This window comes from Beta vulgaris, chromosome 1 (genome assembly GCF_026745355.1).
Source record: "Beta vulgaris subsp. vulgaris cultivar EL10 chromosome 1, EL10.2, whole genome shotgun sequence".
Classification (NCBI taxonomy): Eukaryota; Viridiplantae; Streptophyta; class Magnoliopsida; order Caryophyllales; family Amaranthaceae; genus Beta; species Beta vulgaris.
Window position 1 is genome coordinate 43,310,975 of NC_079202.1, and position 21,286 is coordinate 43,332,260.

General features: G+C 31.3%; 1 long non-coding RNA gene across 1 annotated transcript; it reads right to left on the reverse strand.

Moving 5' to 3' along the window:
- Positions 1-3,514: 3,514 nt before the first annotated feature.
- Positions 3,515-4,782, reverse strand: LOC130592197 (uncharacterized). Its single transcript, XR_008970426.1, has 2 exons — positions 4,464-4,782; positions 3,515-3,653 (listed from the first exon to the last, which is right to left on the reverse strand). It is a non-coding gene; the product is annotated as an uncharacterized LOC130592197 (long non-coding RNA).
- Between the last annotated feature and the right edge of the window lie 16,504 nt (positions 4,783-21,286).

The window sequence follows — 21,286 nt, forward strand, 5'->3', positions numbered from 1 at the left end:
TTAGGAGGTTATTGTTTTTATTGAAATGATGGTGAAGAATTTATATGGGTCAAAGTATTAGAATTGAACTATCAATGCATCATCAAAACCAATACATTGGACAAAGTAGTTAATAAATTGATAATGACATGAGAGAAAGAGAAATAAGTACATAGAAAAAAGGGCATAAAGATGTAAATCATATTACAACTACATACTAAAAATAAATATGAAACAAAATAAATTAAAAACGTTATCGATAATAAAATGTTATATGACAACTACATAGTGACTTTAATTACTACGTTTTAATCAATTGAAAGATAATCAACCAATACTTTGTTGTTAACGCCACAACATTCCGTATTGTTTAATCAAAATCTTCAAAATACTCATCATCAATCTTGTAAGCTCTTGATGGAATGCATTGTAGATCATATAACATCATGTTCGAAAAATCAAAATACGGACGATAACCATGTATTGTTGTCTTAACGTCTTCAACATAAGCCCAAACTTCATTGCGTTTATTAAAATGATATGTAAACATACTGGACATGTTGTGGAAATAAAAATGGCCTCCACGAAAAAGAGTTAAAACCATAGATTCAATATCTAAAAAATTCGAATATTCAACTTTAGCGGACAATTTTTTGGATGGATTTTCTGTTTCTATTATGTTTGGAGGAGAACATAATATTGATGTAGAGATAGGGGAAGAAGTTGACATCAATATGCAAATTGAAAATCCGAAAATGAGTTGGGATGTTTGAAGAGAAAACGACACTATTTATACAAAAAAATGATACGTTTATTTTGCATATTTACGTTATTTAGGTAATTAGTATCCAAAATTATGGTTGATTGACAATCAGAATAACTATTGATTGATTGATTGGTAACATAATTTTGGATAGTATCAATTTAAATTAACTGATTGATTGACAATTACCATTAAGGGAGGCAATAATTAAGATTGATTGATAATTTAAATTACTTCCCGTATTTAGTTGGTTAGTAAAATTTTCGTAAATACCCTATATGCATGACAATTAAAATTTTCGGCCAACACCAATATTAATTTGAATTTTGAATTATGTAATTGTACCCATAATTAACATCAATCACATTAATTTATAAATGGAATGTGCTTGATTTCCGGAAATCTCATATGATACCATGATATTAATTGCCTAATTTAAAAAATCAATCAAACACAAATCACGATTTTTTTGCATTTTTCATATAATTTTCGGCCAAAATATTTTGTATTGCCACGTGGACACTCTCATTGAGAGTTTTATTATGAGAAACTCCAAGATTTATGTATTTTACCAAAGGCATGACACATCATTAATATTTAAGTTTGAAGTTTATACAAAAGCTTGACACCTCAGCATTTTTAACATAGACATGACACATAAGCAAATCCTTATTGCTTTATAGTATTATATAGATGAGTCATAGAAACAAAATGATTAACAAAAAAAAGTATTGTAGTTTTGCAATATGAAAATAAAAAAATTATATATATATATATATATATATATATATATAATATATATATATATATATTATATATATATATTATATATATATATATATATATATAGGGTTGGGTTCCAGTGAGAACCCTCTTATGGTGAGAACCGTGAGAACCACTTAAAATAAGCAAAAACTTACTAAAATGAACAAAAAAAGTACCAAATGAGCAGAAACATAAAATGAGTATAAACCTTTAAGTTATCAAAAACGTAAAATGTAGAAAAATATAAAAGAAGAAAAACGTAAAATGAGCATAAAAAAGTTCAATGAAAAAAAAAGTAAAATGAGCAAAACGTAAAATGAGCAAAAATGTTGATAAATGAGCACAAAATTGTTAAATGAGCAAAACCATAAAAAAGTGAAATAAAAATTGAGCAAAAATGTTATGAAATGATCAAAATCTTCGTAAACGAGGAAAAATGAGTGTTCTCACCATAAGGGTGTTTCATATACTAACTAATATTAATGCTCTTGTGAGAACACATCTCTTATATGAGAACACTTTTTTATGTGAGAACAGTTTTAGCTTTAGAACATATGTAACATTTTTCTAGAGCATATGCAAACACATTTTATAACAACATACTTAACCCTTTTTTTTTAAGGAAATATACTTACTTTTTAGAACATATGCAACACTTCTTAATAACAACATAATTTTGTTTAGGGAACATACTTAAAAAAATTTAAGGAAACAAACTTAAATTTATAGAACATACGCAATACTTTTTAGAACAACATATTTATTTTTGAGGATACATACTTAAGTTTTTTTTTTAGGAAGTACTCCCTCTGTTTTTTTTTTATCATTCCTACTTTGACTTTGCACGTTTGTCAATGCACGTTTTAAAACTTAAATATCTTTCATTATATATTAGTAAAAATTATAACGATTGAATTTTAATAAAGTACTAATTGAGACGAATCAAACAAGACCCCACATGACTATGTTTTTTCTTATAAATTGAGAACATTTGAGAAGATTCTCTCTATGCATGAATAGTGTCAAGATTCTAAGTGAGAAAGATAAAAAAAAACAGAGGGAGTATATACTTAAAATTTTAGAGCATATGTTTCATAACATATTTTTCTCCCATGTTCATTTTGTGATTATTTTGTTGATAATAAAAAGGATGTTTTACGTGGTTGTTCTTATGCTCTAAATATAGTAAAACATATTTTCTAAATAGTTGTTCTAGTGGTCTAAATTATTCTTCTAGTGTTCGAAATAACCCTTGTTCTATTCTAAATAGTTCTTATTATGTTCCAAATAGTTCTTACCATGTTCTAAATAGTTCTTATTGTGTTCTATGTAGTTCTTGTCATGTTCTAAATAGTCGCACTAGAACTTTGATGTTCCTAATTTATAAATTTATTAAAAAATTAAATAGGAATAGTATTGTATCATTTCTTTCTGCATTTTTGGAACTAAAAAAACAAACAAAAATCAACTGAAAATTACGAAAAACACACCGAAATTTCTCGAGATTATTTGAAAATTACTTGCTTTCTTCTTTGGAACATGTTTAAAATAATTTAGAACATACTTGAAATAATTTGGGACACACCTAAAATATTTTAGAACATACTTGAAGTAATTTAGGACATATGCTTGAAAAATTTAAACATGTATATATCAATATTTGTATATGTGTTGATTAGGTTCTTACGTAAAAAGATGTATTCATGTTCTAAAAATCATAACATATGTTATATAAGTTATTGTTTTAAAAATCATAGCATGTTCTAAAAAGTGTTGAATATGTTCTAGAAATAAAAATTTAAGTATGTTCTAAAATGTATTGCATATGCTCTAAAAGTTGTTGACGTATATTTAAACATAAATATGTGTAACACCCCCAAATTACTCACTTTTAAATAAATAATTTAATAAATAATATTTGAGTAATTTAGGAGTATTACCGCCACGTGACTAACACACTTTCGGCAACCAACTACTAACTAACCAAAATAACTTGCAGCGGAAGACTTTAACCAAAAATAATAATACTTCTTTATTAATAAAAGTAAATATTGTCTCAATACTCAAAATAAATGAAACACTCTAATCTAGGTGAAGATCCCCTTCCTAGTATGCTCCCATGCACATCCAAAATTCACCTGCAAATCTGCTTACCAAAAGGTAAACAGGGCAAAGCCAAATAGGTTAAAAGAAATACGCGTCAGTATAAAACTGAGTACGAAATGTACTAGATAAGTAACACATTTGTTAGTTCATAACAATTTTTCGTTTCGAAAACTCCATTACCAATAATTCAAGAATAACTCTTTAAGAATAAACTATTTTCAAACACTTAATAATAATTCAAGAATAATATTTTAAGAACAAACTCTTTCCAAACACTTGAATAATAATTCAAGAACAACCTTTTAAGAACAAACTCTTTCCAAACACTTGAATAATAATTCAAGAATAAACTTTTAAGAATAAACTCTTTCCAAACAACTTGGATTAAAAATAATCCTGAAAACAATTCATCTTCTTATCTCCCCTTCTATTTTGCTAAGTGTGCACACCCCCAAGCTAGTCATCCCATCACGGAGCTATATCAAGGGGTAACTATAATTGCCAACAAGTGGACTTTGAATCTCTTGATATTAATCAAGCGGAAATAATAATAATATGACTTGTAAGTCATGAATAAACCTCCTTTCCTCATAAACAACTTTTTGAACATTCAAAGTTCATAAAAACCAATCAACCTTTCCTTGTAAAAATAATTTAATTTTCCAAAAAGGATAACAAGACTTCTATATAAAATGATTGATAATATCATTCCTTCTTTTCACTTTCAAGAGTGAATAATAAAACATTGTAACCATTTTAAACCAAATTTCTAAACCAATCCAACCAATAAAATCAATAAACAACTTTATCATATAAACCACATTTTAAAAGATCTAGCTACATAACGTACCTTGATCTTGCACAAACTAATACTAGTATCTTCACTTATTCTTATACTTGAGCTTTCTCATATCCAACCAACAAGCAATCTACCACCTGAACTTAATCATGAATTTAAACATGAATGATCTATCATGAGCATAATATTTTTGAGTAAGAAATATGAAAATATTTTTCTTAAACAAAAGAAAATTGAAACTTGAATAAGAAATATAAAACTAGAATACATAGGAAGAGAAAGAAGAACTTTGAAGTAAGAAATTATAGATTCTTCAAAGTTTTTGTGTGGAAAAGATGGCTAAAGGTGTGGGGTATTTATAGGAGTAGAATAGATATACTTATTTTCAAAATTAAAGAGTTTGTAACCTTCACCATAAATTAGGAGATTAAAGCAAGATTTGTAACCTTCATCATAAATTTGGAAAACAAAACTCCCCCATTTACTTCACAATCCCGTCAAAAATAATGGCCTAAAAATTTTTTTTTTTTTTTGGTTTTTTTAATAATTTTGACTGGGATTTTGAACCAAAAGTTTAACAAATCCAATTTTGGCGCCATATTCCCGCCAAAATAATTTAAAACCAATAAATATACTAAAATATCCTTTGCTTAAAATATTTATTTTAGAAAATAAATATAAAATACATATTTATTTATTTAAATAAATACTAAAAATACGGGGTATTACAATATGTTTTCACATATGATATATGTTCTCACATAAGGATCAATTCTCACCGAATAGGATCACGTGAAAACCACTCCTTATGCTGAAAACTGAAAACTGCAACACAAAAATGAGCAAAACTTTTCTGAAAATGAGCAAAAATATAAAATGAGCAAAAGTTCTTAAAATGAGAAAATATATAAAATGAGCAAAAAACATAAAATGAGCAAAAAATTCTAAAATGAGCAAAAGTTTCTTAAAATGAGCGAAAACATAAAATGAGCAAAAAATATAAAATGAACAAAAGTTTCTAAAATGAGCAAAAATTTCGTAAATGAGCGAAAGTTTGCTAAAATGAGTAAAAGTTTCTTAAAATGAGCAAAAATATGCAAAATAAGCAAAAAGACCGGTTTTCAGTTTTCAGCTTAAGGTTAGTTTTCATTGGATCCTACCCCTCTCTCTCTCTCTCTCTCTCTCTCTCTCTCTAAATATATAATTAAGTTAGTTTATTAATACTTTTTTATGTTATTAATGTGAATATATTATCGCACACGCATCGCGTGCATATATTGCTAGTATATATAGGGGCAGGATCACGTGAGAATGCTCCTTACATGAGAAATGAGAATGAATCTCAACCACACAATTGGAATAAAGTTACAACACGTGTTCATTAGAGTCAAACTCCCATAAAAAATTTTGAGCCCAAAAAAAAAAAATCTTTTTTTTGAATTTTTTTCTTCTAATATTCTTTTTTCGGAGTTACATCACCTATTCATAAGAGTTCTAGCTTTCAAAATTCATTCTCATTTCTCATGTAAGTATGCATTCTCAAATGAACTCACTTCTATATATATATATATATATATATAATATATATATATATAATATATATATATATATATATTCATTAATCTTTTCCCACTTATGCTTGTTATTTTTGAAAGAAAATATACTTATTTTTAAAAAAATTGTCTTTGACCTAACTGGGCGACCCCTATTTCACCATATTTTTTTTTCAGTTTTAGGTTAAATTGAGCTTCGAGTTGAAAAGTATTATTAAATCCCTGGAGAAACGCGAGAGGTTAGGATTGGTTTTATGGTCAAGTCGATTTTGACAAGCATATTTCCTTCGTTTTTATTCTATTGCATCATTTTCGATTAATAAAAGTTGCATACATGCAAATTAATTGTATCATATCCAGCTTTTCTTCTTGCTGCTTTTTTTGGCAATTCAAATTTTTATTGATAACAAAAAAAAAAAAAAAAAAGATACAACCTACTACTACTCCAAATGACAAGATAAAATCGTAACTCCCTCCCCCCTACCTTCTAGGAATGAGAGAGAGAAACCCCAAAAGCCTGTCAATAGCAAACCCTGAACATACTCAGGGGAACAACCTAGCAGGCAACATACACATCCACCTCAAATTACAAGTAGATTTCTAAATTCTACTTGCAACTTTAAATATAATTTGTTTACAATTAGTTAACACATCCAAAGGACTGCCATGAACAATGGAATTCCTCTGAATTCATATATGATGGATAACTTTAGCAAAAAAGGTGCAGTATAGCTAATTTTGAGGATTCTTACTTCTACATCTGTTTGTAACATGATGCATTTCATCATCAAAGCTCCTGAAATAACCAGTGATTCCCGCCTGTTGCGACAAATTACCCAGATTCTATGACTACTTGGATGATAAAAAAAAAATGCGATATTGTCTCACTAACATTGTTACACAGCACACAAACATTCTCATTAATAACTCCCCAAGCTTGAAGTCTAGCTTTGGTAGTCATCCTATCTTACAAAGCCAACTATGTGATGAATAAAGCTTTAGGATTTGCTCTATTGTTATTAATAATCCTTTTCCACCTTATGTTAGGATGATCACCCTACAAATTAAGATACAACTTCTTAATTGAGAACTTAGGAGAGCATGGCTTGATTCTCAATGAACAACTGTCTGCTAGCAAGAATCATCCTCATAGACCAGGAGAGTCTATTAGGAATATCCATATTGAAGATACTATGATGCTTGATGTAGTAAACATGAATTCATTTTATTCATAGTCTATTTTGCTTCTTAGAAATAGCTCAAAAGTGCTTAGCCACTACTGCTCTGTTCCAAATAGCAAGGTTTTTTTATGTCCCACCCCCCTACCCCCCCTACCCCCCCTACATGCTTTAGGCAGACATAAGGTTTCCCAAGCTATAGGAGCTTTCCTTAAAAACTCACCACACCCACTCCATAATAAAATTGTACAAATTCTTTGAATTTCTTTCATAACCTTCTTAGGCATAATGAAGATCTGATTCCAGTATAATTGAAAGCCGTGAAGAATAGTATTGATAGTGGTAGGCGTGTAAGCCGTGTACTCCTAACCAAATATAATTAACCTACTCTCATGCACACTAAGCAAGTATATTGGAAGTAGGGATCGTATCCACAGGGAGCAAAGGAACTTGATACTGGGAAATTAGTGAATTAAGGACCCTAGTATGTGCTAAGGTCAAAGTAACCGAATTGGGGGGATTTGGAACAATTCAAGTAAGCTAAACTACGCACAGTATTAAAACACGAAGAGATTACAATATAAAAATGCCTTGGACTCGATTAGCATCCACCCTGACCTAGTTTGTCCTCCTAGATCGTGGCTAAACACACGATCTGCGTGGTTTGAACCGCCCTTACTATGACTTAACTCAAATGAATCGCACTTAAGTCCAAACCAAAGTAGCATTAAGGTCGAGGAACACAATAGGATTACTAATGTTATCAAAGCAATAACATTCAAATAATAAGCAATGCTTCTCTAAGTGCAAAAGATTAACGTTCAGCATATTAATCAGACACCTAGTACGCTACATGGAGCTAGGAACACAACAATCCGATTATGCACCTAGAACTAGCATTAGATGAATCACACAATAATACTAGTAACGTTCCTAGTAAAGATTATGCAAGCATCATGAAAGTAAATACAAGAAGCATCACAATGACCATAGAGCAAGTAAAGGGTAAGAACTTCTCACAAATAGATTAGAGCTTTAACAACCAAATCCAAGATAGATGTTTAAGATAGCAAAGCCATAGAATCCATTACAAATCTACAAAAGAAGAGAAGAAGAAACCCTGGGCAGCAATGTTCTTTCGACCCTCCTCTCGTAACTAGAACAAAAACTAAAAACTAACTTAATAACATAACCCTCCAAGGGATGAAAAGAAAATAAAGTGGGCGACTGACACAGGGGTCGTGACTCGCGACAACCCTCGCGACTCGCGACAACCCTCGCGACTCGCGACAAGGGCAGGTCGCGACTCGCGATACTGATCGCGGGTCGCGACGTAGTTCTTGCCTCAAATCCACCAAAGCAAACCACAAATAGGGAAAAAGAGGAAAAATTTGGCTTTTGAGTAAGCCATGAAGCTGCAGAACCAAAGTGAAGACGATCCTCGGACGACGAGCAAACCAAGAAGCTTGAACCACGGACCTCGGCACTCGGACTCGGAACTCGAGACTCGAAAGATCTCGAACAAAGCTCGAAAGATGCGCCATAAAGGGACCAAGGACAAGGACCCCGGGGCACAAAAAGTGATCGGAGGGCCAAGAGTGGCCCTCGACTATGCCACCATGCAAACCGTTTCCTAGACTCCTCAAAACACAACATCCTCCGACAACACCTCATAACGTCAAACTCTTCTAAATCCCGATAATAAGCTCGAACTGACACCAAAAACGACCAGAATTCTGCCTAAGATTGGCGGATTACTTGGACACATCAAATTCCCCCACGCTTGAACCTTACTCGACCTTGAGTAAAAGAAAAAAGAGAACTAGATACACCCAAGCACTAAAATACGCCATACCACGCCAACCTCCGGAATTGCCATCCACAAGACAACAAGAGTCAACCGACAAAATCTACCTCAAAACAATTCTTCTATACAAATGAATCTCAAATCCCGAAAGCTTTCAGGACACGAGTATCAACAATGACCGCCCGACTCCAACCTACCCAAAATGCAAGGAAACTAAGGCACGAGGGTAAATGATTCCCTCACGCTTAACTTCGTGTTCCGACCAAATCATACCACAAGCAACAAAAGTGAAACGAGCCAAAAAGAGATTTACACCCCGCCCTCAAAGGACACAAAACAAGAACCTAATCTATCCTGAAAGCACCTACTCCAATGCCGCCACCTTATGACACCGACACTGACAAATGAGGATCAAAGCAATTTTTTCTCTCATTTTGCCTAGGAGCTCTTTTGGGTTTTCATCCTAACTTCTCATTTTCATTTTTTTTTCACCTCTCTTCTTTTTTCGGCTCACAAAACTCACCCGCTCAACTAGCTCTTTTTTTCATAGGCCGCTCATTCGGGTTTTCGACCTATCCGAGCCCCCAATTTTGCTCGAGTCGCCCGTCCTTTGCGGCTTCTTAACTCAGCGGGATTCTTTTTTCTTTCTTCTTTTGTCACTTTTTCTCTTTTTTCATTCATAATTTTTCAATTTTTTCAAATTTTCATCAAATTACAATAATATATATGAAACAAACCAAAACAGAACAATAAAAATAAGCTAAAATACCACCACATCTAATCAATCTCTCCCCCACGCTTATTATGCACATTGTCCTCAATGTGGAAAGGACAAACACGAATAAGAGGGGAAGGAAAAGGAAAAAGCTCTAAGATCCTGAGGGGTCCTCGCGCTCAATCCTGCGGGCTGCCCTACGGGTCTCTCTCTCCTCGCGACGTATAATGTGCACCGCCTCAATCTCGGATGTAGGATCGGAGTATCAGGAGTCCTGGTTCTCCGGTTCCTAGGGTGGATAACGGGACACAAAGAAGTTGTTCATGGCCAAACCATAGAACCAACTGAATAGATTTGGTCTTCCATCCCATACATCCTATCCAGTATCTCTCCCAAATCGCCCTTAACACTGGATAGTTGCTCAGTTACCCGAGCCTGAAACTGCGCGTGAGGGAGGTAACATTACTCCTGCTGGTACTGCTTCTGAAACTGTTGGTACTGGAACTGCTATGGCTGAGGCTAAGGCTGAGGCTCGGGCTGGAACTCTTTAGGGTCCCTTTGACCTAATTCCTCCGCCACCCACCGGGCATACCTCGCATCTGGGGGAAGGAAGAGCTCCTCATGTGTGGTCTACTCTGTAATGGCCACCCGCTCCTGCGGTAAAGCCATGTATCTAACATTCCTCGCCCCAAAGAGCCACACAAACCTCGTATCATCGCTTATGGTTTTAAATTGGACCATAGTAATACTCCTCAAGGCAATGTTATCATAGCGGTTAGAATCACGGGAATATCGACTACTAGCTAGCTGTCCCTAAAGGGGTCAATGTGGGGTTTCCCTTCTTATATATCCACGGGCACCTGGACACCTAGTTGGGAGGCTAAAAGGCTAATCATGCCCGCCATACTCAACTTCCTCGAGGTCTTCCCCTCAGCCGACTGAGTTAAGCACCTATCCACCCAAATTTTTACCCAATCTGGACACCCCTCCCCTTGAGGTGTCATGGCCCAAAGACATTTAAGATCAAACTCGGGTAAATTAGTGGGCTGTTCCGCACAAAAGACCGTCATAGACAAAAGACGGTGCACGTAACGCAAGGCGGGGTGGGGCAGGGCGCTACTCTTGCAGTGGCTATGCCACATACGACCACCAGTGATCTTGTATCAAAACACAGCGGAAATATAGTTCTCGGTTTCTAAAAAGTCATCCTCGGCCACGAAGTCCCAAGCAAAAGCACTCTTTATCTCAAGGAAAGTCATTTTATATTGGCTGTCATTGAGGGAGAAAGTGATGTGTTCAGCTTCATCATCAGTTTCAGCATGTTTTTGGAGGGTCGAAAGGAACTCGAGAGTGTACCGCTCATAAGTCCGGGCCCTCTTCCATAGAAAGTTCAGGAGGCCAACCTTGTTGAGAAGAAACTCAACCGAGCTAGCAAGCCCCAAAGTTTCTACGATAGAGTAATCCGCAAACTTAGTTTCTTGTATCACCCTCCCCGGTCTGTCAAGATGGTACCATCGCCTTTTAGCTTGGTCACTTAAATTCTTAAGGCCATGGGAGTTAATTTGGGGGACGGGTTCGGTTTGACTTCTCTTGCTCATTTTGCTCTACTCCTTTTTCAACTGACAACAACTAACAACAGCAAGGCTTCAACACAAAAGTGTAACACCCCCAAATTTCTCTCTTTTGGAAAATACATTTTAATATAAAACTCCTTGAGAAACTTAAGAGTATTACCGCCACGTAATAACATTAAAGGCTTTAATATTAACTACTAACTGAACTTGAAACTAATGCAGCGGAAATAACTTAAATAACTTCTTTTTACTACAATAAATTTTATTGTACAACTATATAACAATGAAAATAAAGAAAATAACATAACAACTCCTTGACTAATTATGATTCCTCACTAGCTTCCCATATGAAGTATGCATCATATCAACCTGTAAATTCAGCTCGCCAAAATAGAGTCATCACAGGGACAAAGCCATAAAACAAAACAAATAAAAGTGTGTCAGTAAAAATGCTGAGTACATGTATAGGCGGAATATTAAACACTAAATTTAATTAAACATTTGAAATATTTAATTTCGAAAAACCTTTCTGGATACTTGATAATACTTGTATAATATAAAATATATAACCTTGATAAAAATCCTTTTTCCCTTGCCTAGGTACCTTTCCTAAAGTGTGCGCACCCCCTAAGTTTAGTATTCCTTCCTGAGTCTATTACGAGGGGTTACTACATTGTCCACATGACTTATACAAAAAGTACATGGGTAAATAGTATAATGGCTACCGTTCTTGCTAATAAATAACAAGCCGTTGCCTGAGTAAATATTAATAGCTACCGTTCTTGCTAATAAATAACAAGTCGTTGCCTCTTTATAATTGTGATCATAAAAGATCATATATCTAATAAAAATCCTTCTGAAATAATCCTCCTATTAAAGGAATAATAATTCTTAAAACCTAGTCATATAAAGGCATAAATAAGATAACTTGCTCAAGGGTTAACCTTTGAAAAATAATAATAATTCAAAACACTCCTTTTTAAATATTTAAACATGAATCAAAAGATCAAACTCCTTCTAAAATATTTGAATATAAATTCAAAGATCAATCTTTATAAATATATTAAAAGAAAGATATAATTCAAAGTTCATGAATAAAATTTGTAAACATTCAAACATGTTCATATAAAACAGATGCAGTTCATAATAAAATTCATAAAAACATGTATTTCAATCCAAAATATTTTCCTAAAAACATGATACTACACTTCCAAAACAATTATTAAAGATCTACAAATACACGCACCTTGAAAGTTAATAACTATTAGAGAGAAAGAGAAAGATAGGCTAAGAGAGAGAGTGTGTTTAAACTTGAGAAAAAAGATTTATTTCTCAAATTTGGTGTGAAGAATATGATGGTGGAGACAACTATTTATACTAGTTGGATAGGTAGAATCGGAATAGGATTAGAAAACTAAAAGATGAATTTAGGAAAAAAGATAAACTAATCTAGCTAGGATGTAGCTAAAATTTATAATTATCCAACTAAAATTGAGAAAAGATATAAATTATCCCATAATACATAATTATAGAAGGTAAAATAACTAAAAGATAAGAAAGAAAAAGTAACCTTATCAAACACAAATAGGAAAAGGCGTGAGATCATGTGCGCCGAAGTCAATGGTTTGTTCTTTTTTTTCTTTTTTCTTTTTCTTAAATTCTTTTTACTTTAAAACTTTTTCCTTTTTTTTTTGCAATTTCTTTAAATCGTTTTTTTCCTTTTCTTTTTGCAAACCTTTTTGAAATGGTTTTTAAAACATTTTTAATTTTATTTTGAACAAACTACTTGAATTTGAAACTTATAAAAGTTAGGCCTAAAATCTATTTGGGCAAGAATTTATTTTAAATACCCAAAATCTTTCTTATAAAAGTCTTTCTAATAAATAATAAGTCTTTTTAATAAATAAAACCTTCTTAAAAATTGAAATTTTTATAAAAATATAAATAATAACTTACTAAAAATATGGAGTATTACAGACTACCCCCCTTAAAAGAAGTTTCGTCCTCGAAACTTGACGAAACTTGCAGCAAGCAAGTAAAAATATAGCAATTAATTTACATATATACCAAATTCTTTCTATTAAAGTAAGTTGGATCACTTAATAACTTATGAAATAAGTCAAAATTAGGTCAAAAATAGCGTTTTAAGTTAAAAGCGCGAAACTCTATCGCATTCTACCCCCCTTAAAAGGAGTTACGCCCCCGTATCTCGTTAAGGCTTAAAACTTGATTTAAAATTATTTACCAACTTTGTAATACAACAATATCAGAATCGTTGCTGGAAATGGGATAATAAAATCACTAGAGAGATAATACTTTCAAAAATATCTTTTAAACTTTGAAAAAAATTAGCCTCTATTTCAAGGTATTAGAAATAATTGCCTTCAATAATAGATCAACATAATTAAGAAATATTTGAATAAGTCTAAAAAGTATGGTTTATGACAAACTGAAAAGTTTATAAAATTTGAGTAGAAAATTTTTTCAAATTATTGAAATAATAAAGAATTACATACTGATACTAAAGACAAGTTTTGTAGGAGAACTATTTGAGCAAATACTAATATATTATCAAAATGCTATAATATAGTGAGAACGAAGGATTTTTATGAAACCTTTCGTAACCTTTACTCGAAAATATAATATTCAAACAACTTTTTCCTTTTGTTTGTAAAATACGTTTGCTTTCTCCTCAAAATTTAAGCAACTTCACATAACTCATGAAGGTCTCACAATGAATATTATAAAAAAAAATTACCCTTGATCCTACTTTGTTACAAATCAAAATCAAATCAATTCATCATTGTTCACAAGCAAAACTTGTTAGTATATATACTAACACAACATATACTTGAAGAAAAATAGGCTTCCTTACTTATAGGTCCTCAAAACTAAAACTCCTCGAAATTCATCTTCAATTTTTTTTTAAAAATACCATAATTAATACTCTAAAAAATAGACAGTACTCAACTAGGACTTGAGATAGTAACTAAACAATCTTTTCCTAAAAATTCATACCGTCTTCATTTCAATAAAACTAACTCCTTCACATAATATAAACTCAATGTTTAAATTCATAATATAAAAATATGACTATTCTTTCCAAAATCAAACCTTAATTGACTAGTTTCGTCCCTTTTTCTCTTTTATTAAGCTCCAGATTTCTCCTAAAAGAATATATTTCTTCTATTATTAGTCACTTATTTATTTCAATAAGTGATATACCCAATCCTTATAATCACTCTATCTTTTATATTGCCAAAACAACAATTATACACTATCATTTAAGCAAATAAGACTACATACTCCCAAAAATAATACTTTCTTGAAACTCAATAATCCCCAAAATAACTTAGAATACATTTAGGTTGTGTTTCGGAATAAGACTTTCATTTCAAATGCATCATTTTAAATTCACGATTTGAAAATCTTAAATTCAATTCCAAATCACAAGTTTAGAAATTTTTTAGAATTATAAATCTTTGTATTAGAACTTACCTGATTATTTGACTTTTCATCAATTTATAAATACCAATTGATATTAGAACTTACCAGAGGAGAGAGAGTGTTGAGGAAGCTATGATGGACTTGCCAGAGGAGAAAGAGTGTTGAGGAAGACCATGGACATGGTAGAGGAGAGAGAGAGAGTGTTGAGGAAGATGAGTGTGTGAGGCATAAACTATGGTTGAGAATTTGAAATGACACTATTTAATTCATAACTAGTTATTAGGCCCGGGCTATGCCCCGGGTAAGGAAAATTTTCATTTATTAAAATTATAATTTAAGATGATAACACTAAATATTATTTGGTCTAGTGGTTAAGACTTTAGTGTATGTTCTTGAGGTCCCGGGATCAAACCTTACATTATGCAATTTCTAATTTTTTTTATTGTTGTGGATTACATGGAGTAAAACTCCCTTAGGGAGAGCGCCACGTGGCACCGTTTCTGGCTTACGCACGCCTTTTAATATATTAGTATAGCTTTGAAATCCTTACAATAATAAGCTTGTTCATCATGGTTTGGAATTTGGTTCAAATTCTAGATTTCAAATTCCAAGTTACCCAAACACTAGATTTGATCAATTCCAGAATTTCAAATGAAATCCTACTATCCAAACACACCATTAGAGAATTCTAGTATCTTACTTCACCTTATAAAATAAAAATGATCTAAAGGAACCTGCTAAAGTTTCAAATATGGTCTTATTTCGTACTTTCTTTAATTTGCTTAACTATAACAACGATAAATCCTTTTAAAATATTTGCAATTCAGCATAGGGAAAAATTTCCTTAATTAAATCTAGCTTCAAATATGGTACCTCGTATACCTGTAATGTCCTCATAATATCCCTTATTTTTTTCACCTTTTTAAAGGTAAAATCTATATATCATTGCTAAGATGGTGTTGACTACATCCATAAACAAAATATATAACTTATCTAAATCTTGATAATTCCTCCAAGCTAGTATAAACCATTAATCTCCTAATTCTTGTTTCCACAAATTACGAAAATTCTCTTCCTTACTCATGTCACTAAACATTAAAGATCATCCAATTGAATAAAACTTAAAATGACTAATTTCACTATTCTCAGCACATAATATAATGTATTGTCTTCTTCACTCCTACTAAAAAAATAACTACTAAACTTCTTTCCTTCAAAGGAATAAATCAAGACACTCTTCATCTTTGATGAATATAAAAACAGTCAATTAGGCTTACTTTGAACTCATAGGTTCTCCTAACACTTATAAATCAACAAAAAATAAACATATTGATGCTTTACACAATATATATAAATCACTTTGCATGAATTGGATCACATGCATACATGTCATATAAGACATTAATTAACGAATTTCATCTCATAGGAAATATACATGCCAAAAAAAATATGTCGTAAGAAATAGTAATATCACAACTTGCAAATAGTTTCTTAATAACATGTCATGAAAGGCAGAATAAACTCTTTCTTTTGCTTATGAAAATACAAAGATTTTCATATTAACTTGACAATAAGTCACACTTCCTTAAAATATATTCAAAATAATCATATTACAAATAGAACAATAAACACTAAATAATTCTTAAAAAAAATCAATACTTTATAAAAAAAGTTTCAGCTTTATAATTCAAATAAATATATATAGATTTATAAGATAATACAGATTGCATGTTGACATAATAGTCAAAATAAATATAACATTTGAACTATAATTTGAAATAAATCGAAAAATATATTTGGAATTCCTAAAAAATTTTGTTTGATATTTTTGAAAAATACATATATATGTATATGACCAAAAGAGTTGTTTATTTGAGTACTAGGCTTAGTGCATGAATAATTAATCGAGTGAGTTCCCAGGAAAGAGAGGTGCGGCACTAATGGCCAACTTAAGTACCAAGTCTTTCCTTAGCCAGAATTTTCCTCAAAAAAATAAATCCACATACTTATTCCACTTCTTCAAAATATAAATCAAAAAATATTTAAACTTGAAAATATAAGTATTTTCTTCAAAAGAAAGAAGTATTCTTTTTCACATAATATAAATGTCAAAAAAAATGCAAATAGAATGCGAAACTCTAGCTTATATGCCCTTCCTAGATTTACCCATACTCTCATTGACTGTTTATTTATTTTCAAAAAGAACCTGAGAAACTGATACCACTTTGTAACACCCCAAATTTCTCTCTTTTGGAAAATACATTTTAATATAAAGCTCCTTGAGAAACTTAAGAGTATTACCGCCACGTGATAACGTTAAAGGCTTTAATATTAACTACTAACTGAACTTGAAACTAATGCCGCGGAATTAACTTATATAACTTCTTTTTATTACTATAAACTTTATTGTACAACTATATAACAATGAAAATAAAGAAAATAACATAACAACTCCTTCACTAATTATGATTCCTCACTAGCTTCCAATATGAAGTATGCATCATATCAACTTGTAAATTCTGCTTGCCAAAATAGGGTCATCAGAGGGACAAAGCCATAAAACAAAACAAATGAAAGCGTGTCAGTAAAAATACTGAGTACATGTATAGGCGGAATATTAAACACTTCATTTAATTAAACATTTGAAATATTTAATTTCGAAAAACCTTTTTTACACTTGATAATACTTGTATAATATAAAATATATAACCTTGATAATTAAAAATTCTTTTTCCTCCTAGGTACCTTTCCTAAAGTGTGCACAACCCCCAAGTATAGTATTCCTTACTTAGTCTATTACGAGGGGTTACTACCTTTGTCCACATGACTTATACAAAAAGTACATGGGTAAATAATATTTAGGCTACCGTTCTTGCTAATAAATAACAAGCCGTTGCGCATGCCTGAGTAAATATTAATAGCTACCGATCTTGCTAATAAATAACAAGTCGTTGCCTCTTTATAATTGTGATCATAAAAGATCATATATCTAATAAAAATCCTTCTGAAATAATCCTCCTTTAAAAAGAATAATAATTCTTAAAACTTAGCCATATAAAGGCATTATTATTAGGAGGAATATGGTTTAGGTCAAAGCACAAAGAAACCCACTTTTTTTAGCCCATAAACCAATCAAATCGCGTCAAGACGGTTAATAATGTAATTTTTGCGGTCCAACCCAATCATTATTTTTATTACTAGATATTTTTATATTATTAAATCTAATTATTAAAATAGTAATATTAATTTACTTCTTAGATATTATTGTTATTATATATTATCATCAAGTATTAATATATTAATACAAATAATATAAAATAATTATTATTAATTATCATTATTATCAATTATTATTATTATTATTATTATTAATTTATGATTATTAATATTATTTATTTATAACTATCATTTAAAAATATCCAAAATACTATTATTATTATTATTATTATTTATTATTATTATTACTTATCATTATAATTATTGTTTAATATTCATATTATTATTGTTTAAAATATTATTTATATATTTATTACATTCAATTTAATTCAATTTAATTTAATTCAATTCAGTTCAGTTCAGTTCAGTTCAGCTTCAATAAGTTCAGTTCAATTCAGTTCAACTGTTTTACACCGAAGAGAACAGGCCCTAAGGCTAATAATAATACTTCATATTTTTTAGTCTCACATTTTAGGGTCTTTTGCAACAAGAAGATTAAAACATTGCAATACATGTGGCACAATAGTCTGTACATGATGATTATGGGCAGGGCAGGGCCGGCCCTGGGCCAGGGCAGGCGGGGCACCCGCCCAGGACCCAACAATTGGAAACATTGTTGCAGTAAAAAAAAAAAAGAAAAAAAAGAAAAAGAAAAAGAAAAAGTTGAAGTTTATTCTTCCGTAGTAGTGCACTAGTGCATATCACGGCAACTTCCCAGCAAATCTTATTTAAGCTTCCTTATAAAACTCCAATCAAGTTTTTTTTATTCAAATTAAAATCTAATGAAATCCCTTTAGTTTAGGCCTTCCAAATTTAAGCCCTCAATTACCTCTCTTTCCTTATTTTAGCTCTAATTATCTCATTAGTAATCTTAGCTATTTCCATTTTGAATTTAATAAAGGCTCTTATATATTTTTTTAAGTAAGGATCATTTTTCCGAATTGTTTCTTCTAGTTTTTATTTTCCTTATTCTAATTTTAATTACAATCATATTTAATTTTATTAAATTACTTTTGATTTCTCGACAGTAGACTTGGGCCCTTTATTCTTACATAAAAACAGAGATAAATATTTATCAGCTACTTGGGAATACTTTAACGAGGCACGTTAGTAAATCTTCAACAATTTTGCTTGGTTGTTGATCTAATTGGAAAAGTTTCTTTATGAAGTTGTTTTTTTTTTCTTTTCAAATTGGAGCTCATTGCTTTAGCTATAAAAGCTTGCTAATTGTATAGTACTTAGATGGTTTTTTTACGATTTACGATCAATACTGATTTGTATTTTATACTACTATAATAATAGCTAGTTCTATTATTGTCAAATTATAGGATATATGCCAACTTATGAATTGTAGAAGCTTTACTCAATGATTGTAATAAGTGCATCCTTCTTATCCTAGGAATATAATGATTGTGGATATTTTAATTCTATCAAATACTGATTAATAGTACATTTTTTTTTTTTTTGAAAGAGAAATTTCATTAATTGAAGGCCAAACGGCATCTACAATAGGTATTAAAGTAAAACAAGATACAATTAAACAAGACTAAATCAAATTCGTCTTCGAAGAAACTACAATGAACCAGATCGAACAATACAGCACTGCCCTCTTGTATTTGCTGAATCAAGCAGCTATTGATGAGGAAGTCTATCATTCTGATATAGTTTGGGAAGAACATTCTTGATTGAATCAGGTTGACCGCATCTGAGATTCCAATACCTTCATGTTGAGTCTCGAACTTCAACGAATGAGAATAATTTCTCATACATAAAAACAAAAGATCCATACTCACAACTCCCATAGGGGAGAAGGAGATTTCCAAAACAGAAACTAAAAACCCCATAACAGGGTTTGAGAAAATCTCATAAAGAGATACTAATTTATTGAACAAAACAAGAAAATAAATTAAAAACTGGAAATAAAAGGGGAAAAGGGGCTTACCATGGATGAAAACATCCATGGCAGCCCCTAATTGATGAAGAAAGGGTAGAAGAGGCTAGGGTTTGAGAGAGAGAAAAAGAGAGAGGAGGTAGAACTTAAAGGTGAATACTGATTAATAGTACATTGTATAGGAATTTTAGATTTCTTAAACTTTTTCTGCATTAAGGGTCCAATTTTTCCAATTCGCCCGAACCTAGAAAACCTCAGGAACGGCCCTGATTATGGGGTAGACATGTGGACAAATGAATAGTTAATGATACATAGGAAAAAATCACTAAGCTTTATACCCGGACATATCACTGAGCTAAATCATCAACACCAGTCAAAACCCAAACTTTCCTCCTCATGTTCAGACCCCAACTTAAGTCTACTTCTTCGATTTCCTCTTTACTTACAGAGGCTACGTAATATACCAAGAAAAGAAAGACACAACTCGTGAAGAGAAGATTATATACAATAGCACCAAGAGATAATAGTATCTATATATATATCTAAAGTAAAATCCTTGAGGCCACGTGTCGTTCTGTTAGCGATTTCAATCCCACGTGGTATGACGTGGCATGCTCCTTTGATCAGTATTTTTTGAAGCTCAATGAGACTATCCACATGTCACACGGTTCAAAGATTGTGAAATTGACGTCAATTAAGGATTTTAATTGATACGTAATCTACATAATTAAGGAAACGTTTATTCCCATAATTATGTTTAAATTTGTTTAAATTTGACCGAAAAATTTGGAGATTCACTCCATATGGAAATAAGCAATTACAATCTTCAATCATGTACAAGTTGATCACCTAAATCAAAATCATTCCTAATTTGAATGACGTAATTTTAGGGATTGATTCAATCAAGCTTTAATATGGAAATTCGTGATTTAATGATATTTTATTAATTTTTTTTAAAAAAAAAACGAGTAAAAAAACAACCTTTATTTTTCACTATAACTACCCTACTCATATTTGCATTGCACTGCAACATCAAAATTCATAACCCTAAACACGTTTCCATACATCATTTGAGAAAAAAAAAATTTGTCAATCATCATTCACGGTTTGCAACAACATCCAATTTTCTGTAGAAGGTGAATTCGTCACAACATCAAATGGGAATATCAATTCGTTATTCATGGCTTGCGTGAATGAAATAGTGTATCATATCTCACGTGGTTGCTTAACATTTTTGCATGGGTTTGCATTATTTTTTTTGTAACAATGTTTAACATTATTTGTCATTTTATGGGAAATTCTATATGGTAGCCATGTACTTTTTCATTTTCTACATGGTAGCCATTCTTGATTTTATTTACACATAGTAGCCATCAACTATGTTTATTAGTATTTCTGTAGCCTTTGCAGTTAGTTTATTGTTGCAGCCGTTAGTTTTGCCCTCTTAATCTTACTTTAACAAAATTAAAACATTAACCCACTTTCATCAACTA